At 34.5% G+C, this 27,672-nt stretch overlaps 1 protein-coding gene across 3 annotated transcripts in view; it reads right to left on the bottom strand.

Annotated features, from left to right (window-relative positions):
* Positions 1-24,358, bottom strand: part of LOC137238065 (uncharacterized) — a 115,211-nt gene extending 90,853 nt beyond the window's left edge. For 2 of the 3 annotated variants that reach the window (XM_067762638.1, XM_067762639.1), the window contains exon 1: positions 23,848-24,357. The gene's annotated coding sequence lies outside the window, so the exon portion shown is untranslated. Of the gene's footprint in view, positions 1-23,847 lie in introns of all 3 variants that reach the window. The other variant, XM_067762640.1, reaches the window with a different exon arrangement.
* Between the last annotated feature and the right edge of the window lie 3,314 nt (positions 24,359-27,672).

The following is a 27,672-nucleotide window of genomic DNA, read 5'->3' as shown; positions in this document are numbered from 1 at the left end:
TTAAGTCAATTTAAGGGTGCTGATTACGAAAAAATAATTTGTTTCTTTCTAACAGCTCTGGTTTTTAATTTTCGTATAGGTGTTAAATTCTTAAAAAATGAGAATTTTTACATACTTAATTTTAATGATTTACCGCGTATCAGCACAAAATTGCCTTTTATAAGACTTTCTTGCCTGTGGGCCTTGTTCAAGATCCCGACGAAGACTCCAGCTGTAACGGGCCATCATATGCGTGTCCCATCTTCCTTCAAAATCTGATGACGTGTGCTGAACTGACGATTCGTTTGAGTGCAGAAGTGGTCGCTGAGAAGAAGGCAATGTCAGATAGGACCATTTATTTTTGTTTGCCGAGTTTATTCCAGTAATGTTTATCACACAAAAATCATGATGATTCGTAGGTTCCTGCCAAATCATTGGTGTCTTAAATTTGAGAGCTGATCTTTTTCCATTCGACCATTGTCGCAGAGACACAACACAATTTTGGCACGCAGTTTTTGGCAACCATGGCTTCTCTTCATCGCAAATTTTCACACCAAAATAATTAAAATATCCTGCTTTAACAAAGTCCGTGATGACTTCACGAAACTTTTTGAATGTATATTCACCACAAATGACACAGAAACTATCTGCATCTTTCAAACAACGCCGTCTTTTTGTGGTCATTGTTAGAATCAGAATTAATTGTACTAATTTTAAAATAAAAGTCACGAAAAAATTTGGAGATGATATAAGAAAATACAATAAATTCCCTTAATCAAAACCAACACGAACGAACAGTAATTGAAAAGTGCAAAAGCGAAAGACACAAACTTAAATTTAATTTTTATTTTAAACTATTTGTTTTGGCATTTGTTGTTTAATTTAACAAAAGTTTAAGAAAAAAACAAAATAATGTCGACCACTTTCGCTGACATTCTTGTTTAATTTTCGGTAAATGAAACAACAAGTACACAACAAACCAATAGTATAAAATGAAAGAACTAAGGCAAATAATAAATGATGTATTAAAAAAATTTAAGTTTGCCTTTGTAAATTGTTGCATTTTTATACTCAATTGAGCAGAGCTCACAGAGTATATTAACCTTGATTGGATAACGGTTGGTTGTACAGGTATAAAGGAATCGAGATAGATATATACTTCCATATATCAAAATCATCAGGATCGAAAAAAAATTCGATTGACCCATGTCCGTCCGTCCGTCCGTCCGTCCGTTAACACGATATTTTGAGTAAATTTTACTTAATTTTAAATTTGGTATGCATCTCAGATCGCTATTTAAAATGAACGATATCGGACTATAACCCCGCCCACTTTTTCGATATCGAAAATTTCGAAAATTCGAAAAAGTGCGATAATTCATTACCAAATACGGATAATGCGATGAAACTTGGTAGGTGAGTTGAACATATGACACAGAATTGAAAACTAGTAAAATTTTGGACAATGTGCATGGCACCGCCCACTTTTACAAGAAGGTAATTTAAAAGTTTTGCAAGCTGTAATTTGGCAGTCGTTGAAGATATCATGATGAAATTTGGCAGGAACGTTACTCTTATTACTATATGTATGCTTAATAAAAATTAGCAAAATCGGAGAACGACCACGCCACTTTAAAAAAAAAAATTTTAAAGTCAAATTTTAAAAGAAAAGTGAATATCTTTACAGTATATAAGTAAATTATATCAACATTCAACTCCAGTAATGATATGTGCAACAAAATAAAAAAATAAAAGAAATTTTCAAAATGGGCCTGGTTCCGCCCTTTTTCATTTAATTTGTCTAGGATACTTTTAATGCCATATGTCGAACAAAACATTACCAATCCTTGTAAAATTTGGTAGAGGCTTAGATTCTAGGACGATAACTATTTTCTGTGAAAAAGGGCGAAATCGGTTTGAAGCCACCCCCAGTTTTTATACACAGTCGACCGTCTGTCCTTCCGCTCGGCCGTTAACACGATAACTTGGGCAAAAATCGATATATCTTTACTGAACTCAGTTCACGTACTTATCTGAACTCACTTTATATTGGTGTAAAAAATGGCCGAAATCCGACTATGACCACGCCCACTTTTTCGATATCGAAAATTACTAATAATTAAAAAAATGCCATAATAATATACCAAATACGAAAAAAGGGATGAAACATGGTAATGGGATTGGTCTATTGACGCAAAATAAAACTTTGGAAAAAAACTTTGTAAAATGCGTGTGACACTTACCATATTAAGTAGAAGAAAATGAAAAAGTTTTGTAGGGCGAAATCAAAAGCCCTTGGAATCTTGGAAGAATAACTGTTCGTGGTATTACATATATAAATAAATTACCGGTGCCCCACAGATGATGTTCTGGTTCACCCTGGTCCACATTTTGTCGATATCTCGAAAACACCTTCACATATACAACCACCACCACTCCCTTTTAAAACCCTCATTAATACCTTTAATTTGATACCCATATAGTACCAACACATTATAGAGTCACCCCTGGTCCACCTTTATGGCGATATCTCGAAAAGGCGTCCACCTATAGAAGTAAGGCCCAATCCCTTTTAAAATACTCATTAACACCTTTCGTTTGATATCCATATCGTACAATCAAGTTTTAGAGTCACCCCTGGTGCACCTTTATGGCGATATATCGAAAAGGCGTCCACCTATAGAAGTAAGGCCCACTCCCTTTTAAAATACTTATTAACACCTTTCATTTAATACCCATATCGTACAAACAAATTCAAGAGTCAGCCCTGGTCCACCGTTATGGCGATATCCCTAAATGGCGTCCATCTATAGAACTATGGCCCACTCCATCTTAAAATACTCTTTTAATACCTTCCATTTGATACACATGTCATACAAACACATTCCAGGGTTACCCTAGGTTAATTTTACTACGAGGTGATTTTCCCTTATTTTGTCTCCATAGCTCTCAACTAAGTATGTAATGTTCGTTTACACCCGAACTTAGCCTTCCTTACTTGTTTGTTTTTGCACTTTTCTACTCCTGTGGGATAAGTTTTCGGGTAGTCGCAAATATCTCGAAAACTAGAGCTGTTACAAAAAAATAAAATGATTTATGAAATCAGCACACAAAATTACATCTAACGTGATAAATATTTCCTTGGAAATTTTTGAAAAGTTGAAATTTGTTCCGCAGTGTTATTTCGTTTTTGATATTTATAGACATAGTATCATGAATACAATGCGTATAACTCCCGTGAGAGAAACACGTAACTCTTACTTACGCGCAATTTTCTTGCTATGAGTTTTCAAAATCCCGACAAAAATCGATTAAGGACTTCGACCCGTTTTTTTTTTTCTATCTCATTTCTAAGTGCTTTAAACTCAAACCAAAATAAAACAACGTAACTTAAAATGTATGAAAACCTTAAATAGGTGCACTACAAAAGCAAGTACATTTTAAAGAATCCCCGTTATTGCTGCACACATTGCAATTAAAACAGACCAATTCTCCAATATCCTTAGAAGCTCCACCAAAAGTGTCATTGCACAATCGGTGATGGACTCTAAAATTTCGTCATTTTAAAAATATATGAAGATACATGCTTTAATAATTTAAGTGTATGACGCAAAAAAATTTGTGAACTTAAGTCCAAGTTACGTGGTTTGACATAAAAAATTATTTTATACGAAATGCTAAAAACATATAATTTTCTAGGCGCGTAACTTTAATAAAATTATTTCAAAATTCAAATTTAATCCAAAGTTGAGAATCAAAAATATTAGCCCCTTATTCCTAAAAAACTTTAGAGTTTATGCTATCTAAAGGGATAAACGTCTTTTAAATAGATTTGTATTTGAGTTAGATATGGACTTCTACGCAAATCCTTAATTTCCCACAATGTTCAAAAAAAAAATAATTACATGCTTTTGTTCTATCACGGGAGATAAGTCATTGTTCTTACAAAGTCGTATCATAATTGTTTTCGGCAGTATGGAACGCCCTGCCAATGGCATTCATCAGAAAGTTTTGTGTTACAGCCATTAGAATTGCTATTACCAATCTGAGTCTTAGACCAAAGTAAAAATATATCAAAAACTTCCCATCTTTCCCCTATCTAAATAACTTTACTTAATCAAACATCTCCAATTGCCTAATGAAAACATGTTGTATCTTTAAAAGCTGTTTATATTCAATAATGCACACAATAATCCCACGGCAATTCACCATTAAGCAATAACAATCATACACAGTTACACAATTAATTTGAAGAGAATTTATAAATTATGGCGGTGAGTGTCATAAATACTTTCGTGAATTCGTTATTATCTGCTTCATTAGTATATCCCTTTACGCTCTAATTGCCATCGCTAATACGAATTACAAAGTATTTTTTTATTTGTAAGCAAAGGTTAACGCACTGTAATAACAGAGGAAATTAAAATAACAACTTATATATTTATAGACATTGGTTCTACATACTTATGTAAATTAAACGACAAAAAATAAAAATACGTATGCGACCAAACTGCCAACAAAAATAAGGGGACATAATAATATTACAAAAAATTAAATTATTCTGCATCGTAGAATGTTGTGAAATAGCTGGTATTACAAAATGTTTAATTAATTTTAATTTAACAAATAAGAGTAAAAAATTTATTAAAACAAGTAAAGAAGTCTAAGCCCGAGCGAAACCGAGAGAAATGTAAAGAACATTATATGATATGAAAACTGTAATATACTACCTATAAATATGTAAATATCGTCTTCCGAAAGCAGATATAAATAAAATAATTAAAAAAATTGGTTTAGGTTAAACGGTTTTATTGAAAACAATACTTACATTAAATAATAATAATACTAAAAGCTAGAAAATAATTAGGTAGTTCCTAGGTACTAATAATCACACCACTCATCAATCTAGGGCGTTGATCAGACAATTAAAAAAAAGTTTTGGGTGCGTGAAATTTCTAAAAATGTGAGGCGTAGCATAACCTGATTAAGGTTCAGTTGGTCTTATATATGACTAACACTAGAAATTTTACGCGTCCAACGCTTTTATTTAATTGCCTGATCAACGCCCTAGATTGATAAGGAATGTGATGACTAGTACCTAGGACCTACCTGATTATTTTCTAGCTTTTCGTATTATAATTACTTTATGTAAGTATTGTTTTCAATAAACCCGTTTAACTTAAAAATTTTTTTTTTAATTATATTATTTTCAAGTTTTTAGTCTTTATTTAATTGCCTATTATTTCTCATTCTATTTAGTTCATTTAGTGACTCATTATTACATGGACTCTTTCCTGACGATTTGTTACAATCTAAGTCCTCAATACATAATCCTTCCAATAACTTTACTCGACTCTGCGCCACGTATACTTGTCCTTCCTCCAACTCCAAAATATTTTGATGTCACTTCTACCGGACTGTATGTAATATTTGTTCTAAATATGGACCAAATCGGACCACAAATACGACTGTTTTGAATATCTCAATATTTACGCCAACTAGCGGCAATTTTTTTTCATAGGTCGCTTTCTATTCTTGTATGTATGATGTGTTCCGAATATGAGGCAAATCGCAACACAAATACGATTTTTGTAATATCTCGATCCTTGCGCCACCTAGCGGCGATTTTGTTTTTTTCATAGGTCGCCTTCTATTCTTGTATGTTTTATGTGTTCCAAATATGAGCCAAATCGGACCACAAATACGATTTAGTGAATATCTCGATCATTGCGCCACCTAGCGGCGATTTTTTTCTTGTTACTGCTCTGTCATCGGGTTCTGAACTATATTCCAAGTTTCAAGCTTGTAGCTTATCGAGAAGTTACTTAAATTTTAATTACATAATTCGTTCACAACGGCCGGCTGTGCAGACGTGCAGCCTGTCAAGTCAACATAGATAAAACCGTTTAAAAAGTTACGCTTATAGAATCTATTATCTTACCAAATATATTTAAATTTGGTAGCTTTTTTGTTCGACTTCGATGTTAAAAATTTTGTGAAATGCATGAATAAAAGAAGTGAACCAAGACAATGTACACCTCTTTTATACTTTTCATGAACATGAAATGGTATATTAACTTTGGTCCGATGTTTGTAACGTTGAGAAATATAGAAGATAGACTCACCATTAAGTATACCGAATTGATCAGGGCGACGAACTGAGTTGATATAGCCATGCCCGTCTATCCGTCCGTCCGTCTGTCTGTTTGAACACAAACTAGTCCCTCAAATTTTGAGATATCTCAATGAAATTTGGCACAAGAATGTATGTTTGTATTATATTAGACATTTGTTGGATCCGGTAGGATCGGACCACTATAACATATATCTCCCATACAACCGATCGTTCAGATAAGACGATTTTGGTCATTCCTGCCGCAATTTAGAAAGTATAAACGTGAAACTCGGTGATATATATTCCAATATATCATAGAAGATATCCTGAAAAAAATCACTTTGATCGGAGCTATATATAGTTATATCCCATACAACCGATTGTTCAGATAGAAAGATGTTTGGTAATTTCTCCCTTAATTTAGAAAGTAGAAACGTGAAACACGTTGATATATATTTTAATATATAACGGAAGCTTTTCTGAAAAAATCACTTTGATCGGAGCTATATATAGTATATATCCCATACAACCGATGCTCATATAGAAATATTTTTGGCAATTTGTCCTTAATTTCCAATGTAAAAACGTTAAACTTGGTGATATTTATTTTAATATATCACAGAAGATTTTCTGTAAAAATTATTTCGATCGGAGCTATATATAATATATATATCCCACACAACCGATCGTTCAGATGAGGGGATTTTTGCCATTTTTTATTTTGTATTTACTTAATTTATTTTTTATCTTATAGACCCGATTATTTGGACATTACGAACGGAATAAGATTATTGTTCCGCCCCATTCATGAAAGGTATGAAGTCTTCGGCACAGCCAAAGACAGTCCCGTCCTTACTTTCTTTAATTTCTTATTTTGTTTTACCATATCAACATTGGTAGTGAAGTAACGTCTAATAAATATAATACTCTTACGGATTTTAGCAAATTCTTTATAATACTACACCTTATGTTATCATTTTAATCGCTGAACTTTCGAATAAATAACTCAAATATTCAGCATAGCAAAATGTTCTTTATTTACAACACTACTTTGGTAGTAATACTTCACAATTAAATTACTCGCGTTCTTCACTTATAGGGTGATAAAATCAAACTTATTTACTATGCCATAGCTTGCGCTGATTTTTATCTCGCATTTGTCTCGTTCGCCTATTTCTTCTAGGGTATAGACTTTTCACGAATAGCCCTCTAGAATAAAATAAAGAAACATTTTAGAACAAGCTTATCTTTCAATTAACGTCGTGTTCCTTTTATTTTTCCTACAAATTGGTGGAACGGAACCTATATGTTTTATGACGACTCCGAACGCCATACGAAAAGCAAATTAGTTTTCACTATGAAGCTTTTCATATCAAAAACAGACTTAGTTTTAATTTATACATTTAGAAATATCAGAAAAATGCTCCACTAACCGGAACTTGATGGCATCTGATTCAAATTCACTTCTTGCTGATTCATGGCTTCGATGCATTTGTTGTGCCAAGTGCCAAGGGCCATCTTTATGTATGACGTTTCGCTGAATATACGCTTAGCATTTTGTCCATGCTTTCAACACCTCCCTTGTAAGAGTTGTAACATTGAATAATCTTTGGCTTATTTTATGTACCAGAAACTTCCTTTTTGTAATGAACTGTGGAAAAAGGAATTACAACATTCTTCTTTTTTGGCATGTAGGAGCACATGGTGACATCGTCATGAAAGAAAAATGCCGTTCATCCCTGTACGATTTTTTTAATAAGTACTATTAATTGCATATTTCTGGTATCGATTGTTTTCCTCTATCCCTTTGAATGAGTAGACGAAAAGAGTAAAAGGCGATATCAGAACAAAACTGGCTACAACCCGGTTTTAGGTAATGACTACTGACGATTGTTACTATCGCATTAAAAATCCGCTAATTATGCACCGGAAAATCAATAAGTCCAAATGAATCAGTTTTTATTCACTTTTCACTTCGATTTGAAAATAGTGAATAATATAAAAAGTATCACAACTTGCATTTTCGAATAAAAAACTATCAATCAAAACTTGAAATATTAAAAAAAGTATGACAACCTATCCAATTATATCGACATGGCAATACTGCTCACAATTTACATCACGAAGACCTAAAAGCTCAAAATCTATAAGTAAATACTAAGATAACTAGTTATCCGCAAATTCATAGCTCACACCGCCGCGCCAACAAATTGTCAAACTTGTACTCTGACGTAAATAAAAAAACCCAAAAAAACGAAACAAAAAACTGCATGTCTTAAGAAATCCGCAAATTATTTACGTAAATACTTACAAATATCTACACATATGCTAGCCGGTATATGTGTGATTTGTACAGTGCTTCAGAGAATAGAAAATATTTATAAACTTTAACGGTCTGATTATACATCGCTTACGTTGAATTGGTCAGTTCTAAACATATTTGGCCACAATGCACTCAATTTTTAATTCCACCATCTACTAAAAATTTAGTGGCGGACTTTAAATATTTTATTTTTGCTCGGCAACGGCATTAACCAAGCATATTTGGGCACCACTAAAAAATTAGTGGTAGTGAAATTGAAAATTTGGGGCACCGTGCCCAACCATGGCTCTGAAAGTCAAAGTTCGAATGTAGCCAAACATTTTATGCCTGATTATAAGTTGAACATGCAAGTCGCGTTTTATTTTCTGTTTTATAATTATAATAAGAAAAATCGCTCTTGCCAATAAATGCTACTTGTTGTACGGCCATAACCGTTTAAACGGTTAAGCGCCAATTAAGTAAGTAAGTTAATTAATTATAATAATAAGTTATATATTAAGTAATTATAATAATAAGTTATTTATTAAGTAATTATAATAATAACTTATTTATTTTTTACATAAAATATATGTATCATAAATTATAGTTACTTTAATTTTTTGTCAATAAGTGTCATTTGGGCAACCTCGGAATGCATTTTAGGCATAAGTTTCTTGAACCCAAAGTTTTTTTATTTTAAAAGATGTTTCTTCTGGATCGCTAACCGTTATTTCAAGCGAAATAAAGCTTTGGATGCAGAGTGAGTTAAAAATTTCAAAGATTTTCCATAAATCGATCAAAACGTTTACCAGGGGGTATCTCAGAAGTTTCCCTGAAGGGAAGTCAGTAACTAGTGATGCAAATTTCTGGTTCAAAATCAGACCTAAAATGCTATAGAAATACTAGTTCGATAGTGACTACATTTTCTCCAGTTATAAAATGGACAGTTTGTGTAGATCTAAACTGTAATTTTTTCACTACACGTTATACATTTGGAGTGCTTCCTAAGCCTCTGCCTAGGAGCGATACAGTTTAGGAAGCAAGCAGAAACTTACGGTAAATATCTAGGAATTGTAGACAGTAAATAGTGGTGAAAGGTTAACGTGAAGGAGAGAGTGAGAATGACACATTATTCTTTAATCACACACAACAACCTATGGTTATATTTACAGTGCATGATACCTTACAAACTAACATCTTTATATATATATAAGGTGTATAAGTTCTGGTGTAACCGAACATTATATACTCAGCGTGTGAGCTTCAATTGTACATTTCATTTCAGATAAATTACTTTTCTACATAACACGTGGCACCGCCCGTTTTAAAAAAATATCTCCCTATTTGCTCTTACAACAAAACTTGATAAGTGAAGTATCATTGATTCAAAACTATTTTTTGCTAAGGTTTAGCTTATTATTCTAGTCTACGACCCTTTTAAATTTGTTTTATATCTAAGTTGCCGTGCTCTTTAATCGATCCCGTCCATTTTTACTAGAAATATTTTCTGCTATAAGGAAAAGATGTGTACAAAATTTCATTACGATATGTTAATTTTTCTTTGAGTTATGACTCACGAAACATAGAAAATTGCTTAGTCATAAAAGGGGCGGTGCCACACCCATTTTCAAAAATTTTTTATGTTTTCCAATTTAATGTTATAACTCAATTTAGAAAGTAAAATTCTATTGACACAAAGCACTTTTTCGCTAAGATATAGCTTATTATTTTCGTCTACGACCCTTTCAAAAATCTTTTATATAAAGGTGGGCGTGGTCTTTAACCAACCTCGTCCATTTTTCCTAGAAATATTTCCTGCTATAGGGAAAATTTGTGTACCTAATTTTATTTCGATCCGTTAATTTTTCTTCGAGTTATGGCTCCCGAAACATAGTAAATTGCTTAGTCATAAAAGGGGAGGTGCCACGCCCTTTTTTTAAATTTGAAATGTTTCTTATTTACTGTTATAAATCCACTTGGGAAATGAAATACCATTGATATAAAGCTCTTTTTTGCAAAGATATAGGTTATTTTATTCGTCCACGACCCTTTTAAAAATCTTTTATATAAAAATGGGCGTGGTCTTTAACCGATCTCGTCCATTTTCCCTACAAATATTTCCTGCTATAGGTAAATCTTGTGTACCAAATTTTATTACGATCCGTTAATTTTTCTTCGAGTTATGGCTCCCGAAACATAGAAGATTGCTTAGTCATAAAAGGGGCGGTGCCACGCCCATTTTTTTAAATTTGAATTTTTTCCTATTTATTGTTATAAATCCACTTGGGAAATGAAATACCATCGATATAAAGCTGTTTTTTCGAAGATGTGGCTTATTTTATTCGTCCACGACCCTTTTTAAAATCTTGTATATAAAAGTGGGCGTGGTCCTTTACCGATTTTGTTAATTTTTCTTCAAATCATTCCTAATAGTAAAGGCAACCTCTCTGCCGAATTTTGTTACGATAGGTTTAACAATTTTTGATTTATGATTAATAATATTTGTAAAGTTGATTTTATCATAAGTGGGCGGTGCCACGCCCATTTTGAAACATTTTTCCAGATTTTTATCAAGAGTCTCAATACAAGTTTACATGTCAAATTTCAACATTTAGGTGTATTATTTACTAAATTATCAGGTTTTTTGTGTTTTCCAAATTTTATATATATAAAAAGTGGGCGTGGTTATAATCCGATTTCGCTCATTTTCAATACCAATCTATTCTGGGTCCAGATAAGCTGGTGTACTAAGTGTGGTGAAGATATCTCAATATTTACTCAAGTTTTCGGGCTAACGGACGGACGGGCGGACGGACGGACGGACATGGCTCAATCAAATTTGTTTCGATACTAATGATTTTGATATATGGAAGTCTATATCTATATCGATTCCTTTACACCTGTACAACCAACCGTTATCCAATCAAAGTGAATATACTCTGTGTCCAAAGCACGCTGAGTATAAAAATGAATGTCCGTTTGTGTGAGGCTTTGGGGGGTGCAGATTTAGACGGAAAAAGCCTATTAAAATGTATGCAGATATACCAAATTTAGGGCAGAACAACGTCTGCCGGGTCTACTAGTTTTAAATAAAAATTTATAATATAGAAAGGCTATTCAGGTAGGCCTTCATATCAGGTTACCTGGTTAATAAGTTATAAGTTTTACACAGCACATACTAATACTCTAGACCAAAATAATCCATAACCAATTATGTAGATAAATAAGCTGAAGTTTATAGACTGAGAATATTTGAAGAGAATATTTCAAATATTTGAAGAAAAACAATATCCGGAGTAAATAGAATAGATGAAAAACATATACAATGAAGAAATAAAGAGGGAGTGGTACACAAATCGTTTGGCAAAGTGTTGCATAACTTCGTGTTTGAACCGGCTTGTGTTTTTCTGCTTTTCTGGAAATTCTGCATTCATAATTCCGGAAGTCGAAACACAGGAAATCAATATTATGGAAGTCAATATTCTGGAAAAAGCCGATCAAACACCGGCTGCGCCATGCACAGTAATTCTGCGTAGAAAACCTTTCTGCATAAGAGGCCTTCGGCCGCGCTTATAAAAAAAAACCCTGGGCTACGCCATGCCAAGTCCGGGTGTGTGGTATAACCGTGGCTACCGCTACGGTGATGTCCTTCTGCGTAATACACCTTTCTGCGTAGTCGGCGTTGGGCCGCACTTTAAAAAAATGACCCTTAGCTGATCCAACACCGGCTACGCCATGCCAATATTCCGGAATTTTGACTTCCAGAATTTTGTCGACCCAGAATTTTGATTTCGGAATTTTGACTTCAGAATTTTGATTTTAGAATTTTGACCGTTTCCCCTATTGGTAGATTATTCCAAAGGCGAACTGTGAAAACCAAAAAAATGTCGCTTGTTAACCGAGCCAGTATATTTCATGATACAGATAGCGGGTGATCGAGAGAATCTCATGAAACTAAAACGCTCCTTCAAATAATCTGGCTCATGTGTAACTAAGACTTTATGTGGTAATGTTAAGCATGGAAAATATTTTTAGAGCAAAAGTTGAGATTTGATCATAACGTTTAACGCTGTAAATATACCTAGCCAGTTTGTTGTATATGATATTGAATTTCCTCCTACCCATGCTATCACAACCGGCATATAGATCACAGCCATATAGCAATGTCGGTATAAGATACGCCTTGATCCGCCACTGGAAGGGGACGTGGATACTTGTTTCCTTATTTTTTTACCAGATTTTTCAGTTTGGTCATTGAGCAAACTTCTGGAAAAATAATGGACACTATTTGAGGTCCTCATTGGCAGGCCTGTTCAACCAAAACTAACCTTTCTTCATGTTTGTTATGTGCTAAGACCTACTGTGTTTATACCGATACCGAATTGCAGCTGCCAAGGCAGACGTTCCTTGTTGATTTCTCAGAAGGATATTTACTTCAATAGTTTATTTATGAAGCATGGTACTTTACTCGGCTATGTTGCGCTACCTATCATAGCGTTCATTATCTAAAATTGGCGCTTCCCTAATATAGATTCTTGTTATGGTGGAAAGTGTTCCCATAATTCTGCCAGCCCCTGTAGGTGAAATCTCCGTCCACTCTTCTTAAGTTGCCTTTTTGAGTGTTAAATTTGTAGTATCACTCCCACTGTAACGCACTCTGCTCCTAACTACTAGATCTATCAAACTAGTTTTTCGCTTACGTCTTATGCTTGTGCAAGTTAGCCAATGTGGGTAATAACTTTGCCGTGCTAGCCAAACAAGTACTTACGATTACAATGCACATTTATGTGGCAAATTACTCCACCACATCTGACTGGTAACACGCATTTATTATATTATCTATGTGGACTATACGTAAAGCGGTTTATAAGTGAATAGGTGAGTTGGTTTTGCAATATAAATACATATTTTTTACCCACAAGACTTTGTATTACAGTTCATAGAGAGAACCAGTTTTATGCTGATTGATATGCATTCATTTAAAGTAGGAAATGTCAATAATGAAGTTATTGTTCCATTCCGTATTTGCGTATTTAATTAAAGCTTAATTATAAAAGTAATCAAGAATAAAAAAGACAAAAATGATGAGATTGAAAAATAAAACTTTGTTTCTGGTATTCACGGGGCCTAAAATATGCGGTTCAACGCATGTTTATAGTTACCCTGTAGGAAAATCAGTAACTAGTGATACAATTATCTGCTTCAGAACTAGTGCGATAGTAACCCGATTTTATTTAGTTCCAAATCGTCAGTTTGAGTACTTATTTAGTCTAAAAACCTGTTAAAAATTATTTGATTGACTTAAAGAGTAATTTATTTTTCCAATAAGAAACAAACAAGCACCATTTTTTTCGTATTCAAAAAATTATTATTGTTAATTCTCACATTCAGAGGTATCACGGACTGTATGAATCAAGCGGGGGTTGCCCGTATTGCTCTTAAATGAATGAAAACCTTTATTTCAAGCAATTTTTAATTTATAATTTATTTAATAATTTGGGAAAAATTTAAACAATGTGACAACAGGACGGACTGTTAACAACAATTTGACATCGTCTGCAAACATTAAACATAAGGAAAAGTTGAAATATAGAGACAAATTATTAATAACAAATAAGGAAGGTTAAGTTCGGGTGTAACCGAACATCACATACTCAGTTGAGAGCTATGGTGACAACATAAGGGAAAAAAACCATGTAGGAAAATGAACCGAGGGAAACCCTGGAATGTGTTTGTATGACATGCGTATCAAATGAAAGGCATTAAAGAGTATTTTATGAGGGAGTGGGCCATAGTTCTATAGGTGGACGCCATTTAGGGATATAGCCATAAAGGTGGATCAGGGTTGACTCTAGAATGCGTTTGTACGATATGGGTATCAAATTAAAGGTATTAATGAGAGTTTTAAAAGGGAGTGGTGGTAGTTGTATATGTGAAGGCGTTTTCCAGATATCGACCAAAATGTGGACCAGGGTGACCCAAAACATTATCTGTTGGATACCGCTAATTTATTTATATATGTAATACCTGCCAAGATTTTAAGGGTTTTTTATTTCGCCCTGCAGAAATTTTTCATTTTCTTCTACATAATATGGTAGGTGTCACAACCCTTTTATAAAGTTTCTTCTAAAGTTATATTTCGCGTCAATAAACAATCCAATTACCTTACCATGTTTCATCCCTTTTTTCGTATTTGGTATAGAATTATGGCATTTTTTTCATTTTTCGTAATTTTCGATATCGAAAAAGTGGGCGTGGTCATAGTCGGATTTCATTAATTTTTCATACCAAGATAAAGTGAGTTCAAGTAAGCACGTGAACTAAGTTCATTAAAGATATGCCGATTTTTGCTCAAGTTGTCGTGTTAACGGCCATGCGGAAGGACAGACCGACGACTGTGTATAAAAACTGGGCGTAGCATCAACAGATTCCGCCCATTTTCACAGAAATCAATTAGCGTCATAAAATCGATGCCCATACCAAATTTCAAAAGGATTGGTTAATTTTTGTTCGACTTATGGCGTTAAAAGTATCCTAGACAAATTAAATGAAAAAGGGCGGAGCCACGCCCATTTTGAAATTTTCTTTTATTTTTGTATTTTGTTACACCACATCATTACTGGAGTTGAATGTTGACATAATTTACTTATATACTGTAAAGATATTAAATTTTTTGTTAAAATTTTACTTTAAAAAAATTTTTTTTTAAGTGGGCGTGGTCCTTCTGCGATTTTGCTAATTTTTATTAAGCGTACATATAGTAAAAGGAGTAACGTTCCTGCACAATTTCATCATGATATCTTCAACGACTGTCAAATTACAGCTTGCAAAAATTTTAAATTACCTTCTTTTAAAAGTGGGCGGTGCCACGCCCATTGTCCAAAATTTTACTAATTTTCTATTCTGCATCATAAGCTCAACTCATCTACCAAGTTCCGTCGCTTTATCTGTCTTTTGTAATGAATTATCGCACTTTTTCGGTTTTTCGAAATTTTCGATATCGAAAAAGTGGGCGTGATTATAGTCCGATATTGTTCATTTTAAATAGCGATCTGAGATGAGTGCTCAGAAACCTACGTACCAAATTTCATCAAGATACCTAAAAATTTACTCTAGTTATCGTGTTAACGGACGGACGGACGGACATGGCTCAATCAAATTTTTTTTCGATCCTGATTATTTTGATATATGGAAGTCTATATCTATCTCGATTCCTTTATGTATGTACAACCAACCGTTATCCAAGCAAACTTAATATACTCTGTGAGCTCTGCTCAACTGAGTATAAAAATTATTATTCCACAGTTAGTTCCTTGCGGAATTCCCGAACAAGTATCAATAGTGGTGACAACTATTGAAAAATTTCAGCATGATTCCATAGATTCCAAGCATATTCAACTTACGCACCAAAATCCAATGGTCAACATTGTCAAAAGCTTTCGATAACTCGGTATACATGATGCGGGTTTCTCAGATGTCTCAAATGCATCGAAAATGTATTGATCGTCAAAGCTGAGTTAGTTGAAGAGGCCCTCTTAGGCAAAAAAAAAACCATGCTGGCACTCAGCCATTTCCCTACCCAGATGAACGAATAGTTAACGCTTAATAATAGCATCAAATATCTTTGCCACAGCACGAAATCGTTCTAGAAGCAACGTGTATAATTTCGGTCTGGTTCGGGATCGACGGAATAGTACCAATAAAAGAAATAGATCTAAAGTGTAAACTTCCACCCTAGTTGGAGCTACCTAATAGTAACAATAAACGGACTACATCTATACTAAAGATTTTTGGAGCTATCATAAATCAACTAGTTCTAAAGTAGAAATTTGTATATATATATAGATATATATTCGGGACTACAGAAAATTTAATGTGGAGGGAAAAAATTCCACCATGTTATTGCCATGTTAATTTCGCAAGTTGAAAGCATGTGAAAGAGATAGAGGGCAAACTAGTTGTAGTTCCGCATGCACTAAAAGCGCGGCAATTTCAAACTAGCGATTTTCCCTACAGGGTGCCTTGATATAAGTAATTGCTATCTTTCATACCGAATATTAAGCAATCTAACAGCGTTCTAAATGCGATAATAAATTAAATCCAAACAAATTGTATTATTGGGAAGTAATGACTCATTTAATTTTCAAATCGGAAAATAACTGAGACACAATATAAATTTTGTTGTAAGTTCAAAACATTTCAACACTTAAAATACACATACATTAGTAAGCATTTAAAAATAACTGTATAAATTATTGAAACGCGAACAAATGGTCAAGTTCATTGCAATACATATTTGCATTTGATTGACGTTAAATCACGTTGATCGCACGACTTTGGCACACGTGCTTGAAAACATGATTTAGTTATCTACGTTAAGGCATGACTTGTAATTAGATAGCGTTTCGTAAAATTAAATGAGCTTAATAATGGAAAAAATAAAAATTTAGCTTTTTTTTTTTTGTTATTCATCAATAGCTTTCATTACTTTATATGAATGCACCGCTCAGCTGCTTTCATAAAGCATTCAACGTTTAGCAGGAAATAGTTTGTCCAATTACAAATATATGAATAAATCAGAATACTTTTAAAAGTTCAAATTGTGCGATATTACTTTCAGGAATTAAAACCCGATTTAATACAAAAAATGTTATTGTAAGAACTTCCTCGGAACCACATGCTATTTCAAGGAAACTCTCATCATCCTCCAAACACTATCCAACCTTCGGAAATTTTTGGAAATATATAGTTATCCTGTTGACATCCAACGTCATTTTCAAATTATTCTCCAACGTTTAAGAAATTTTTTATATGTATGGTTCTCAAATGAACATCCATCATATTGCTCCAGTCTATAAACTTGAGCACAAGTTTGGAACTCCTTTTGTTTTTTTTTTTAAGAAACGCAATTTTTATACTCAGTTGAGCAAAGCTCACAGAGTATATTAAGTTTGATTGGATAACGGTTGGTTGTACATATATAAAGGAATTGAGATAGATATAGACCTCCATATATCAAAATAATCAGGATCGAAAAAAAATTTGATTGAGCCATGTCCGTCCGTCCGTCCGTCCGTCCCTCCGACCGTTAACACGATAACTTGAGTAAATTTTGAGGTATCTTGATGAAATTTGGTATGCAGGTTCCTGAGCGCTCATCTCAGATCGCTATTTAAAATGAACGATATCGGACTATAACCACGCCCACTTTTTCGATATCGAAAATTTCGAAAAACCGAAAAAGTGCGATAATTCATTACAAAAGACAGCTAAAGCGACGGAACTTGGTAAATGAGTTGAACTTATGACGCTGAATAGAAAATTAGTAAAATTTTGGACAATGGGCGTGGCACCGCCCACTTTTAAAAGAAGGTAATTTAAAATTTTTGCAAGCTGTAATTTGGCAGCCGTTGAATATATCATGATGAAATTTGGCAGGAACGTTACTCCTATTACTATATGTACGCTTAATAAAAATTAGCAAAATCGGAGAAGGACCACGCCCACTTAAAAAAAAAAATTTTTTAAAGTAAAATTTTAACAAAAAATTTAATATCTTTACAGTATATAAGTAAATTATGTCAACATTCAACTCCAGTAATGATATAGTGCAACAAAATACAAAAATAAAAGAAAATTTCAAAATGGGCGTGGCTCCGCCCTTTTTCATTTAATTTGTCTAGGATACTTTTAACGCCATAAGTCGAACAAAAAATAACCAATCCTTTTGAAATTTGGTACGGGCATAGATTTTATGACGCTAATTGATTTCTGTGAAAATGGGCGGAATCGGTTGATGCCACGCCCAGTTTTTATACACAGTCGTCCGTCTGTCCTTCCGCATGGCCGTTAACACGATAACTTGAGCAAAAATCGGCATATCTTTAATGAACTTAGTTCACGTGCTTACTTGAACTCACTTTATCTTGGTATGAAAAATGAATGAAATCCGACTATGACCACGCCCACTTTTTCGATATCGAAAATTACGAAAAATGAAAAAAATGCCATAATTCTATACCAAATACGAAAAAAGGGATGAAACATGGTAAGGTAATTGGATTGTTTTATTGACGCGAAATATAACTTTAGAAAAAACTTTATAAAATGGTTGTGACACCTACCATATTATGTAGAAGAAAATGAAAAATTTTTGTAGGGCGAAATAAAAAACCCTTAAAATCTTGGCAGGTATTACATATATAAATAAATTAGCGGTATCCAACAGATAATGTTCTGGGTCACCCTGGTCCACATTTTGGTCGATATCTGGAAAACGCCTTCACATATACAACTACCACCACTCCCTTTTAAAACTCTTATTAATGCCTTTAATATGATACCCATATCGTACAAACTCATTCTAGAGTCACCCCTGGTCCACCTTTATGGCGATATCTCGAAAAGGCGACCACCTATACAACAACCACCACTCCCTTTTAAAACCCTCATTAATACCTTTAATTTGATACCGATATCGTACAAACAAATTCTAGGGTCACTCCTGGTCCACCTTTATGGCGATATCTCTAAACGGCGTCCACCTATGGAAGTAAGGATTACTCCCTTTTAAAATACTCATTAACACCTTTCTTTTGATATCCATATTGTACAAACAAATTCTAGGGTCACCCCTGGTCCACCTTTGTGGCGATATCTCGAAACGGCGTCCACCTATGGAACTAAGGATTACTCCCTTTTAAAATACTCATTAACACCTTTCATTTGATACCCATATCGTACAAACGCATTCTAGAGTCAACCCTGATCTACCTTTATGGCTATATCCCTAAATGGCGTCCACCTATAGAACTATGGCCCACTCCCTCATAAAATACTCTTTAATGCCTTTCATTTGATACACTTTCCAGGGTTTCCCTCGGTTCATTTTCCTACATGGTTATTTTCCCTTATGTTGTCACCATAGCTCTCAACTGAGTATGTAATGTTCGGTTACACCCGAACTTAACCTTCCTTACTTGTTTTCTTTATAAAATGTTCCCTTTTGCTGATAACGCTATAATTCTCAAGTTGAGCCAGTGTTTTGAAACAACTATTGAAATTTTAGAAGTATGTTGATTATCAACATGAGCTCTAATGGTACTCAAACCCCCAAAAGCTTATTGGGTATATTCTACGCCATTGCGAACAAACGGAAATATCTGATAGGTTAACTAGAGTCAAACCCTGCCAGATCGGCCACTAAAACTCAGCTTAAACTTCAGTTAAAGCAGAATGATAAACTGCAGAATAAGTTTAAGGGTAGTTTAGCTGACAAACAGAGTTGAAGTTGTACTGAAAAACCATGCCTAAGTCGCTTTCGCTTCATCTCTACTAGAGAATTAGCAAATCCCACGATTTTCGATTCACAACAGGATTTGTGATCGTGTCCTCTCAGTCGCAGCATCTTTTTTTCATTGAATGTAACGAAATAGTCATGGAAGAGCAATGTGATCTAAATCGCAATCGATATTTTCAAATATTGCACACGAAGACCTGATCACAGCAGACCAATTTGCTGCGACAACATACATAAATGAATTAATTCTTAATTTTTGTAGCTTTCTACTGCCAGATTTTTTAGTAGACTATTACATAAGCTGCTGCACAACATCCACATTTCTAGCTTACTTCGACATCTACATAGTATAAGATAGAAGCTGCCATGAAGCTGCTTCTGTGACTAGGGCTACAATTGGTCTTTAGTTGTTATAATTCGTATGGGTGAATAGAAATGAAGCACAGATACCATAACAGTCACTGTGATTTTTTTAAAGCTATCGCTGCGATTCACTGTGATCTTTAAGTGGTTGTGACAAGATCAATGGTACATGAATACTTGCGAACTCAACTTTCAATGATAATGCTAAATCTCTATTAGCGCCATATTTTCGAAAGCACGGTTTTTACTAGATATTGATATAATCAACAGAACTACTAGGTGAGATTATTACATCCTGCTTATGTCCAACCAGTCAGTTATGTCAGTTTAACCGAATGCTTTTAATCTGCTCATATACAGTGATTTTCTCTTAACTCTATATAAGTTCAACCATATTTCTTTATTTTACTCCATGAAAGGTTTTAGCATTTTCTGCTAATATTCTTATATCCTGAAGTCTGCTAATCGAGATCAATGACAGCGTATGGCAATATCGTTCTCAGATTTGGAGTTAGAAGCGAACGTTCGTTGTTGCTAGTGACAGCGAAGCACTTAGGAAAATTACTACATAAACGAAGACCGCAAGTTTTTGCATACGCCCCTCAAACACAAAACTAGTTCTCTTCACAACCAAGACAAAAGTCGAATGTTTTCACCCTCTCTTTATAGTCAATATCTAAGGATTTCTGATAGTGCTGGAATGTTGTGACTCTTAATCTGTACTGAGGGCTAAACATGGAACATAATAAGAGGTGTCCGGACTTACCTGCAAAAATATGCTAGGGTAAAAGTAGGGTCTGACTCTAAATTCCAAAGCATACATATATATAGAAGGCGTTAAGTCGATCGGTGCTTATATACCAGACATGTGAACCACATAAATGATATGCGGAAGTCGATGAATCACATAAATGATATGCTAGAGAACGCTCAGCGACGTGCCTGTATGACGTTCGCAGGGTCAATTAGATCAGTGTGCCTATGACAGCCTTCGATACAAATTTTGCTATCGGTTTTTAAGTAACCAAAGACTGCAAAGATGGGAAGCTCACTCAGCGATTCGACAGCTCAATTTTTACTAACGGATCGGAAATGGCTTTGTTGCGAGAGAACCTTGGGCTCTGCCAAAATTCCTCCACATTTATGCGCCATCCAAACTTAGTAAGCATGTTTTTATCCAAGACTTTCGCTATGCAAGAGGCGTGTAAATCTTTACTGATTACAAATAATAACAACAACAGTTTAGCCATCTCCGATAGCTAGGTGCCTCTTTGGGTTCTTGTGGTAGCGACGATAATATCAGGTTTGGCTGTCAGTGTAGAAAGTGAGCCATGGCTCCGGCGGTTCGATATACCCTTTCTTTGATCAAGGTGCCGCGTCATCGTAACATACAGGGCAACGAGATGGCCGATAAGCTACGCATCAGCACACAGCACTTACACAGCGAGGTTTACAACAGGATAAGAGTTTGTAATCTTTAGGAATTTCAAAAAAATTAATGTGGCCATAACACAATGAATGAATGTAGCATCTGCCCTTCTGCCTTCCGTTATAAGAGATGCTGGTTAAGAGATGCCACCCAGTTTTAGTTTTTAGCTCTGCTACTGTGACGCTGAGGGTGGGTGGCTAATACTTGGCCTCACCCTCGATGGTATCTAACTAGTTCAAGACTTAAATTGTTTGGGTACAGGTATAAAAACTTTCCTATATGACTTGATTTCAGCTGTCTGTAGATCCTTAGCGATTCTTTGACCAATTTCTGTTTGCTAATGTACAGACGGATATCGATTAGCTATTCAACACATAGTTGGATCTGTCAATGTAATTTGAACGACAAGGGGGAGGGGGGGGGGGGGGGGGGGGGGGGTGGAATCATGCAGTCATTTATGCGTATCTGCCTAGATTCTGCAAAGATCGCACGAAAACAAGTTGTTCGGGATATTATTGAATAACCGGAAGGAAAGGTGGTATTTCAAAGGACTATATTATGTGGCACCACGTAATGCTACCTGCTCTTGCTACCTTCATTATTATACTCAGCTGAGCAGAGCTCGCAGAGTATATTAACTTTGTTCGCATATTGGTAATCCGTAACGACATAAACTAATCGATATAGATATAGACTTCTATATATCAAAATGATCTGGGTGAAAAAAGAAATTCATTTAGCCATATCCGTCCGTTCGTCCGTCTGTAAACACGATAACTTGAGTAAATTTTGAGGTATCTTGATGAAATTTGGTATGTAGGTTCCTGGGTACTCGTATCAGATCGCTGTTTAAAATGAACGAAATCGGACTACAACCACGCCCACTTTTTCGGTATCGAAAATTTCGAAAAACAGAAAAAGTGCGATAATTCATTACCAAAGACGGATAAAGCGATGAACATGAGACGCAAAATGGAAAATTAGTAAATTTTTGGACAATAGGCGTGGCACCGCCCACTTTTAAAAGAAGGTAATTTCAAATTTGAAATTTGGCAGGAACGTTACTCCTATTACTGTATGTGTGCTAAGTAAAAATTTGCAAAATCGGATTACGAACACGCCCACTTTAAAAAAAAAAAATTTTTTAAGTAAAATTTTAACAAAAAATTTAAAATCTTTATATAAGTAAATTATGCCAACATTCAACTCCAGTATTGATATGGTACAACAAAATGCAAAAATAAAAGAAAATTTCAAAGTGGGCGTGGCTCCGCCCTTTTTCATTTAATTCGTCTAGAATACTTTAAAGGCCATAAGGCGAACAGAAATTTAGCAATCCTTGTGAAATTTGGTAGGTACATAGATTCTATGACGGTAACTGTTTTGTGTGAGAATTGGCGAAATCGGTTGAAGCCACGCCCACTTTTTATACACAGTCGACCGTCTGTCCTTCCGCTCGACCGTTAACACCATAACTTGAACAAAAATTGATATATCTTAACTAAACTTAGTTCACGTACTTATCTGAACTCACTTTATCTTGGTATAAAATATGGCCAAAATCCGACTATGCCCACGCCCACTTTTCGATATCGAAAATTACGAAAAAAGAAAAAAATGCCATAATTCTATACTAAATGTGAAAAAAATAATGAAACATTGTAATTGGATTGGTTTATTGATGCAAAATATAAGTTTAGAAAAAACTTTGTAAAATGGGTGTGACACCTACCATATTAAGTAGAAGAAAATGAAAAAGTTTTGCAGGGCGAAATCAAAAGCCCTTGGAATCCTGGCAGGAATACTGATCGTGGTATTATATATATAAATAAATTAGCGGTACCCGACAAATGATGTTCTGGGTCACCCTGGTCCACATTTTGGTCGATATCTCGAAAACGCCTTCAAATATACAACGAAGGGCTACTCCCTTTTAAAACCCTCATTAATGACTTTAATTTGATACTTATATCGTACAACACACATTCTAGATTCACCTCTGGTCCACTTTTATGGCGATATCCTGAAATTGCGTCCACCTATAGAACTATGGCCCACTTCCTTTTAAAATACTCTTCAATACCTTTCATTTGAAACCTATGTAATACAAACACATTCCAGGGTTGCCCTAGGTTCATTTTGCTAAATGGTGATTTTCCCTTATTTTGTCTCCAAAGCTCTCAGCTGAGTATGTAATGTTCGGTTACACACGAACTTAGCATTCTTTACTTATTTTATATTGTAAGCGTTTCAGTTGTAAAATAATGCCAGCGGGCAATATTTTGTGGATAACTGCTGTAACTTCACTGCACCTTGTTCCATTGTATATATAGAAACATAAACTTTTATTTCAAACTTACCGTAATAGGAGAAAGATCTCGAAGAAAATTAAGTTATAAAATCTACAACGAGCTCCTTTTGTAATTTTCAAATACACTTTGTTTCGAACGCTCTTAAAATAAATAAAATATATCCACTACTTTTGTTTTTGTAATTTGAGCACTTAAAAAACTTATATACTTAATTGTAATTACGGCAAGTACTAGATATTATGTTGATATTTATTTTTCTTTTTTGTTTCTTCAATTTTATTTTATTTTATTTTTTTCTTTAAGGACAAACTTTTTATGGCGAATTTTAGGCCAACGCACGCACGCGCTCTGCTCCCGTCTATGTAACTGGGAATTCGTTTATTTACTTTAGCTTGTGAAATACACAAATATTTCACTTCATTTATATCGTTTTGAACTTTGTTTAATTTGTTACTTATTTTTTGTTAATCACGTTATGCACTCTTTATGCGCATGCGCGTTTATCACAAAAATCGAATGAGTGCGCGCTATTGGAAGATACGAATAAGTCTGACAACAGGTAATAATGAATATTGCCTTGCTAACGCTTTTGGCCGAAAGCATCTCGTTTGAGTTTAGTTTCTGTTAAATTGAGTGAGTGCAAATTGTTATGCGAAGAGCTTTTGAGTTCAGTATAATTGTGAATGCGTTCATTCTTACCTGTTTTGAGTTTTTATTAATTTGACTATTTTAGCAGTTAATTTTGAAATTACAAATGAAACAGATATGTAAATCAAACCAGGGGTTGTATTTAGTAAGTGCAATTTTTGTAATGTACATTATTTTTTCATAAAAATTATATTAATGAAAAGTGTACATTTCAACATTCACACACACTGAATCACCCCCAGGAAAACGAAAAATTTTGTAGGCTCATTCCATTTCAAGACACCCGGTTCGCACAGGACATGATTTTTGATTTTGATGAAATTTTAGTGTTGTTCTTTGGGAAAAATAATGAAACACGTGTTTTTTTTTTCTTCATAAACATTTTTTTTCGGATTTATCGGCATGGAATTCATCCATAAAATGGAATCGATATTTTTTTCACCTATTTTTTCAACTATCAATAAATAAAATAAATAAATAAATGTAAGCCGCGATAACCTCCGAAGAGATCTAAGGCTGAGCTTCTCTTCCAATTTGCGTCGTGCTCCTCTTGATTTTTCCCTACAAATTGGCCGGACGGGACCTACATGTTTTATGCCGATTCCGAACGGCATCTGCAAGGCAGATGAGTTTTCACTGAGAGCTTTTCATGGCAGAAATACAATCGGAGCGCTTGCCAGACACTGCCGAGGGGCGACCCCACTTAGAAAAATTTTCTTCTAATTGAAAAATCTTATTTCTAAAATTTTGATATTGCTTTGCCCGGGAGTTGAACCCAGGGCATACGGTGTGATAGGCGGAGCACGCTACCATCACACCACGGTGGCCGCCAATAACTATCAATAACTTTGTCAAAAATTAACCGATTCTCATGATTTTTTCCTTGAAATGTTCGTTATTATATGATGTATATTGGAACGATTTTCCGTCATCCCTTGTCAAATTTGGTTTAAAACAAACCGGTTTCGGCGTTGTGCCATCATCAGTGTCGATTTTCGTTCTGATCTGTTGTTGTCGTTTTTCCTGTATTTATAGTTCGTAGGTACATGAGCAGGTATTGTCAAAATTAATGCTTGTGTATATTTAGTTATGTGTATGTGCTGTGTGTTCATTCGGAACCGAGGGTGGTTTTTACTGATCGATGTTTTGACTGACTGTGGCAGGTAAAAATCCCTAATTTTAGTCGTTCGACCTTCTTTGTGGGTTTGTTGTTTGATGCGTTAATTATTTTGGGTTTATTTGTTGTTGTGTGTTTGTCTGCTGTACCTATGTGATTACTTTGTTTCTTGTAAACTAGCTTTAAAGGCTCGAATATTGTGTCAGAAATTGTGTTTATCTGTTCGTTTATTATTCTACCGTCGAATGTTTTCTGTTTGTAGAATTCCATGTTTTCGAGTACGTTGAGGCGTCGGCCTTTTGCTTGTATGTGAAGAACCCTAACTGTTTTATTGATGTTTGCTGGGGAACATTCATTCTCGACCATGTGATTCGCGAAATTAGACTCTGGTATACTGTTTAGATTCCATATTTTTTTGTTGTAATCTCCAATAAGTTCTCTGAACCTCGTTCTTATTTGCCGTCTTGTTTGTCATATGTAACTATGTTGGCATTGGCAGGTAAGCTTGTATATGCCGTGGCTGCTAAACGGATCCTCTGAGTTAGTGCTAGTTCTTATTTTTCGCCATAGATTGTTAGAGGTTTTGAATGCTGTGTTACTGTTGTATTTTTTAAAGAAGTTTGCCAATTTATATGTTGCTTTTCCAGTATTATTTTCCTTTTCATTATTTCTTTTTGGTTCTCCATTTGTCCTTCTGAGCCTATCTACTAGTGATTTTTTTGTATCCGTTGTTTGCAGCGATGTTATATATGACCTCAAGTTCTCTCGTATATGCCTCTTGTGTAAGAAGTGTACTTTCAAGTCTATGTACCAAATGTCTTAATGCTGCATTTTTATGCTGTTGGGGGTGATTCGAGGTATTATGTATTATTGTGTCGGTGGCCGTTGGCTTTCTATATATGTCATAGCTAAATCTTTTGGCTGCTTTATCAATATTTATCGTGAGGTCTAGACAGTTGTTTCCTCCGTCTTTTTCGGTGTCTTGAAATGGAATGAGCCTCTAGAAATAAAATCGAATTTCGAAAAATTATCAACACTTTATTTTTTATGTCAACGAAAAAAAAACGTTAATACCTGTATGACACTACTTTACCTTCTCTGTATTTTTCTTATATTTTTTCTTATTTTTTTGTCGCCCTCCCTCCTAGCACGGTTTCATTACTGGTGTAAATGTGTAAATTATATTTCAAAAAACTAAAGAAATACAAAAATAAAATAATTTTAAAAAAAAGTTTAAGTTAAACGGTTTTAGTGAAAACAATACTTACATTAAGTAATAATATTAATAAAAGCTAGAAAATAATTAGGTAGGCCCTATTTACTAGTCATCCCACTCCTCACAATCTAGGGCGCTGGTCAGACAACTAAATAAAAGCGTTGGACGTGTCAAATTTCTATTCATATTCATTTGTAAATCCAACTGAACCTTAATCAGGTTATGCTACGCTTCACATTTTTAGAAATTTCACGCGCCCAACGCTTTTATTTAATAATGTGATCAACGCCCTAGATTGATGAGGAGTATGATGACTAGTATCTAGGACCTAACTAATTATTTTCTAGGTTTTAGTATTATTATAACTTAATGTAAGTATTGTTTTCACTAAAACCGTTTAACTTAAAATTTTTTTTAAATTATTTTATTTTCAAGTTTTTAGTCTTTTTAAATTGCCTAATATTTCTCATTCTATTTAGTTCATTTATTGACTCATTATTACAAGGACTCTTTCCTGGCAATTTGTTACAATCTAAGTCCTCAATACACAATCCTTCTAAATACTTTGCTCGACTCGGTGCCACGTATGCTTGTCCCTCCTCGACAACCAAAGTATTTTGGTGTCACTTCCATCGGACTGTATGTAAGAATTTTTCCAAATATGATCCAAATCGGACTAGAAATACTAGTATTTTTTAAACACCTCGATCCTTGCGCCACCTAGCGCAGATTTTTTTCATAGGTCGCTTTCTATTCATGTATTGATTATGTGTTCCAAATATGAGCCAAATCGGACAACAAATACGATCTTTTGAAATATTTCGATCCTTGCGCCACCCATTGGAGCTTTTTACTTATTATTTCATTGTCATCGGGTTTTGAACTATATTCC

The sequence above is a fragment of the Eurosta solidaginis genome, chromosome 1 (assembly GCF_040869045.1).
Source record: "Eurosta solidaginis isolate ZX-2024a chromosome 1, ASM4086904v1, whole genome shotgun sequence".
Taxonomy (NCBI): domain Eukaryota; kingdom Metazoa; phylum Arthropoda; class Insecta; order Diptera; family Tephritidae; genus Eurosta; species Eurosta solidaginis.
Note: the sequence above shows the minus strand (reverse complement) of the source record. Positions and strands in the feature narration are given on the sequence as shown.